General features: G+C 45.3%; 1 long non-coding RNA gene across 1 annotated transcript; it reads right to left on the reverse strand.

Moving 5' to 3' along the window:
• Positions 1-2,640: 2,640 nt before the first annotated feature.
• LOC134288843 (uncharacterized) lies at positions 2,641-3,885 on the reverse strand. The gene is made up of 4 exons (XR_009998144.1): positions 3,430-3,885; positions 3,269-3,354; positions 3,134-3,210; positions 2,641-3,047 (listed from the first exon to the last, which is right to left on the reverse strand). It is a non-coding gene; the product is annotated as an uncharacterized LOC134288843 (long non-coding RNA).
• Positions 3,886-5,921: the final 2,036 nt, after the last annotated feature.

A 5,921-nucleotide genomic window follows, 5' to 3' on the forward strand; every position in this document is an offset into this window, starting at 1 on the left:
CGTGAGAATGTACCCGTCATTATCTCGGCACATGTCGTCTTGTGACACAAAGCCTCTGCAAGAGCGGTTCAGCTTCTCGTAGAACTTCCGTGTGTACATAGCGCGGTACAGCTCTTCCATCGCTTCGCGATCTCGTTCTTCCTGCTGGCGCTTCTTCATCCGGAAGACTGAGTTCTGCCTGTTCCGCACCTGTTTGTAACGTGCGTCATTCGCTCTCGTACGGTGTTGCAGCATTCTCGCCCATGCTGCATTCTTCTCGTTTTTCAACTGTTCACATTCGCCGTCGTACCAGTCGTTTCTGTGATTTGGAGTCGCGAAGCCTAGTACTGTAGCCGGTTCGGATCGGATCGGATGTCCCTCCAGCCATCTTCAAGTGTAGCTGCGCCAAGCTGCTCTTCCGTTGATAAGGCCACTGCTAACTGCTACGCGTAGTCTTGAGGCACTTCTACGTTACGCAGCTGCTCGATGTTGAGCCGCGGCGTTCGACTTCGACGCATGATGATAACTGTCGCATGTTTTGAGCGCATACAGCGGCTAAGTAGTGATCCGAATTTATATTTGCACTGCGCGGACATTGGGTTATATCCGAGAAGAATTTACCGTCGATTAGAACGTGGTCGATTTGGTTTTCTGTTTGGGGGTCGGGTGATCTCCAGGTGGCTTTGTGGATATATTTGCAGGGGAAGAAGGTGCTTCGGACTACTATACCAAGGGAGGCTGCAAAGTTTACGCATCGCTGGCCGTTATCATTCGATACGGCGTGCAGGCTGTTTCGCCCGATTACCGGGCGGCAAAACGATGAGTCGATAAGGAGATCGTCCAACATAGCTCTGGTCCTCACAAGTTCCAACCTCATGCTTCCACAGGTCAAACGATGACAAAGACCGCCAGCTAATTGTTGTGTGCTTAACTGGTAGTGCAGCCTGGGCACTATTGTCCTTTTGACTTCAGCTAGATTGAGTAGGTACGACCCGAGCGTCTGTTCACCAAGGAGGTGCGGCTCAAACAGCGTCTGTTCTGGCATCCAGCGGCTGAGTAAGAAATTCTGCATCACGCCCAGCTAGATCCAAGGTGGTAGCCCCATCAGCGTGGTCGTCTCAGTGTTGGTTGGGACGTTAAACAGAACTGGCACGATGGCCTTGCGGCGAGACAGGAGTGTTGGCGTAGGCCCAATAAGCCACCCGTAAAAATCCCCATAGCGAATAACATTGTAGATCAACTATCAAGCGAGTAACTAACACACGGTGGAGAAGCACTTGTGAGAGCACTTCACTGGGTCATTACCAAGATTTGGGAGGAGTGTAACCCGCAAGCTCCGGAATTGGGGTAGTAAGGGGATCTTCAGGGTCGTAATTGTTAATTTGAGCTGTTTCTCGTTTCTCGGGAAGGCTATCTGTTGAGGCACTGGTGTATGCAGGAGTAATAATAGTTACTATGGCCAATAAAGGGAACACACACACAAATGTGTAAAGCGATGACACAAAATGGTACCGAACAAGATCGAAAGACAAAGTTCACTCAATGTGGGAATCCTGGGACGTCGCGGCTTGATGGTTGCCTTTTCAACCCGGAAAGACGAACAAGAACAAAAATAGTGGAAAAACAATTAAAAAGGAATTCACTCTCTAAAGAACTTGGCTCAAGACTAGGTTTCTAACAAAGTTTACAAATTTATTGTGACGTCACATTTTCATTGGTGGTTCTACTTGCGGTTTGTCTGTGGTTGATGAACTAACACACGGTGGAGAAGCACTTGTGAGAGCACTTCACTGGGTCATTACCAAGATTTGGGAGGAGTGTAACCCGCAAGCTCCGGAATTGGGGTAGTAAGGGGATCTTCAGGGTCGTAATTGTTAATTTGAGCTGTTTCTCGTTTCTCGGGAAGGCTATCTGTTGAGGCACTGGTGTATGCAGGAGTAATAATAGTTACTATGGCCAATAAAGGGAACACACACACAAATGTGTAAAGCGATGACACAAAATGGTACCGAACAAGATCGAAAGACAAAGTTCACTCAATGTGGGAATCCTGGGACGTCGCGGCTTGATGGTTGCCTTTTCAACCCGGAAAGACGAACAAGAACAAAAATAGTGGAAAAACAATTAAAAAGGAATTCACTCTCTAAAGAACTTGGCTCAAGACTAGGTTTCTAACAAAGTTTACAAATTTATTGTGACGTCACATTTTCATTGGTGGTTCTACTTGCGGTTTGTCTGTGGTTGATGAACTAACACACGGTGGAGAAGCACTTGTGAGAGCACTTCACTGGGTCATTACCAAGATTTGGGAGGAGTGTAACCCGCAAGCTCCGGAATTGGGGTAGTAAGGGGATCTTCAGGGTCGTAATTGTTAATTTGAGCTGTTTCTCGTTTCTCGGGAAGGCTATCTGTTGAGGCACTGGTGTATGCAGGAGTAATAATAGTTACTATGGCCAATAAAGGGAACACACACACAAATGTGTAAAGCGATGACACAAAATGGTACCGAACAAGATCGAAAGACAAAGTTCACTCAATGTGGGAATCCTGGGACGTCGCGGCTTGATGGTTGCCTTTTCAACCCGGAAAGACGAACAAGAACAAAAATAGTGGAAAAACAATTAAAAAGGAATTCACTCTCTAAAGAACTTGGCTCAAGACTAGGTTTCTAACAAAGTTTACAAATTTATTGTGACGTCACATTTTCATTGGTGGTTCTACTTGCGGTTTGTCTGTGGTTGATGAACTGTTTGGGAACTGCTGCTGTTCGATGGCGGTTGTCTGGCTTGACGGAAATGGACGAGCGGGTGATCAGTCCGCTCATCGTTTGGATGGTGATGGTCGGAGATTTGGCCAACCGGAGTCGGAACCATGCTCTGACAGGATTCGTTTGGCAAGATGGCGTCTTGCAACTGTAGACGAACTATAGCGGGTACTGGTCGTCGCAATGGCGGTTTTTGCTGGCTGGATTCCTCCCTGTGCACGCACTTTCGAACCGGATTGCTTGCGGTTCCAAATTTCTGGCAAAGAAAGGCCACAAATAAAAAGAAAAGGCCCAATGTCTGGACCTAATCACCAGATTTTAGAATTTGATCACATACACAAATTAACCACCGCAAATCTTCATGGTTTACAATAGTTACACCTCAATTACCTTTTCTTGTAGATATTTTTCTTAAATTTGTTGTTCTTCGTACATTATCTGTTTGAGTGGTTTGTCTTGCATGGAAACTATAACAATTTTAACAATATTAGCTTAAGAACAAAATTAACATTTTAACACACTAACCCAACATATTTGTCGTACTAACACTTCATTTTAACGTACTAACGGCCACTACACTTATTTCGGTATTGTGTATGACGTACTAACAACTAACAAAAAGAGAAACAAAAAACTAATCAATTATTAATCCACTAACATGAGGTTTTTCAACAATTAACACTAACCTCAATTACAACTAAAAAACTACACACGCGCGCACTACTATTACGTTCCAGCATTTGCCACAGAAAGAGAACGATTGCTTCGATGCTTGGCGTTTTATAGGCGACGGTACAAACATTTAACATTTATTTTATGTTCAACATTTATGTTTTTAGATTTTGTGTCACACCCTATTTCATTAATGAGGTGTGCACCATCTATCGGCGAGTATAAAAAGGGCGAGGTAATGTTTTGCCCTCGGTCTTCAAACTACTCGACCTCAGTGACACTCGCAACATGACAGCTGCTTATGAGAGGTATGACATACTCATACACTCACCACTTCTAATATGAGTGTCACAGACCCGAAGTTTGATGGGAAATATTTACCAGGGGCGTATTGAGGGGAAATCTAGGAAGGGAAATTGGAAAAATCTAATAATTGTGGAGGAGCCACAAGACTACCTTGGAACCAACGGTTACAGGAGGTATGAAGGATGGAGGATGGAAGGTATCGTGTGTCCCATCTACAAAAAGGGCGACAAGTTGGATTGCGGGAACTATCGCGCGATCACACTACTGAGCGCTGTCTACAAGTACTCTCTCAAATCTTATGCTGCCGTCTATCACCAAGAGATGATGATGCAATATCAGGCTGGATTCATAGGTGAACGCGCTACAACGGACCAGATGTTTGCCATCCACCGCCAGGTGTTGCAGAAATGCCGCGAATACAACGTGCCCACACATCACTTGTATATAGATTTTGAACCGGCGTATGATTCAATCGATCGAAACCAGCTATGGCAGATTATGCACGAATACGGACTCCCGGAACAACTGATACGATTGAACAAGGCGACGATGGATCGAGTGATGTTCGTAGTTCGAGCATCAGGGACACTCTAGAGTATTTTCTAATCTCGCAGAGGTTTACGGCAAGGTGTTGGTCTTTCGTACTTGCTGTTAAACTTTGCCTTAGAGGGTGTGATAAGGAGAGTAGGCAGAACGATTTTCACGAAGTCCGTTCAGCTGCTTGCTTGGGTGATATTAATTTTATAGCTCGCAAATTTGAGACGATGACGGAAACGTACATCCGACTAAAGAATGAAGCCAAGCGAATCGGATTAGTCTTTAATGCGTCGAAGACAAAGCACATGTTGGCAAAGTTCTCTAGGGAGGAATCACCGCGCCTACCTCCCCGAATTTCTATCGACGGTGATGAAATCGAGGCGGTTGAAGATCTCGAATACTTGGGCTCACTGGTAACCGCCGACAACGACACCAGCAGAGAAATTCAGAGGCGCATTGTGGCAGGAAACCAAGCTTACTTTGCTTACTTTGGAATCCGGAGAACTCTACAATCGGACAAACTTCGTGTGACAGTTAACTATCCACAAAACGCTGATTAGACCGGTAGTCCTCTATGGGTACGAAGCATGGACCATACGTGCAAAGGACCAACGCGCCCTTGAAGAATTCGAATGGAAGGTGTTGCGTACCATCTAAGGCGGAGTGCAGATGGAAGACGGGACTTGAAGAAGGCGAATGAACCACGAGCTGCTTCAGCTGCTGAGAGAACCGACCATCATCCACACCGCGAAAATCGGGAGGCTACGGTGGACGGGTCACATCATCAGGATGTCGGATAGCAACCCGATTAAAATGGTTCTCGTGAGTCATCCGACCGGTACAAGAAGAGCTAGGTGGGTCGATCAAGTGGAGTGCGGAACTGGAGACAAACAGCCATGGACTGAGTAGAATGGAGACGACTACTACGTACAGCAGAGGACACTCAGGCCTTAGTCTGACCGGTAAGGTAAGTAAGTGTATTTCAAAGGTGTTTCAATGCATTGCAAAGGATTTAAGAGGAGTTTTCGAGGGTTTCTGAGGGGTTCTAAAGCGTGTCAAGGCGTTTTAGAAGGTTTTGGGGATTCAGAGAGTATCAGGATAGTTGGGTCTCGAAGGAGTTTTCTGGGAATCCAGGGTAGTTTAAGTGGTGCCTTAGGAGAGTTGAGAGAGTTTCATGCGCTTTCATGGCGTTCGACGGATTTTGAGAGAAACATCGGAGAATCTCAGAGGAATTTCAGATGGGTACATAGTTTCTGGGCGTTTAAGGAGTCTGCAGAGGATTTTAGGACATTTCGGATATATTTCAATTGGTTTTCAAAGGCGTTTTCTGGGGTTCAGAGAAGATGAAATGCGTTTCAGGGGGTTTTAAGATGAGTTTTTGAGGACTTCAGTGGGATTTGAATACCTCATGAAATTTTAGTGAGCTTCAGAGAGTTTCAGATTGGTTTCAGTTGGATTTTGATTAGGTATCCTGGGGTTTCAGAGAAGCTTCAAGGCATTGCAGAGAACTTCAAGGGATGTCAGACAGTTATTCGAACTTTTAATGCGTTTCAGGATATTCCATTATGACTTCAGAAGTATTAATATGTTTTAGAGGGTTTTCCAGAGATTTCATACGGTTCCAAAGGGATTTCCCTGGAGTTTCAAATGGGTTTTGGGGGGC

This window comes from Aedes albopictus, chromosome 2, assembly GCF_035046485.1.
Source record: "Aedes albopictus strain Foshan chromosome 2, AalbF5, whole genome shotgun sequence".
Lineage (NCBI taxonomy): Eukaryota > Metazoa > Arthropoda > Insecta > Diptera > Culicidae > Aedes > Aedes albopictus.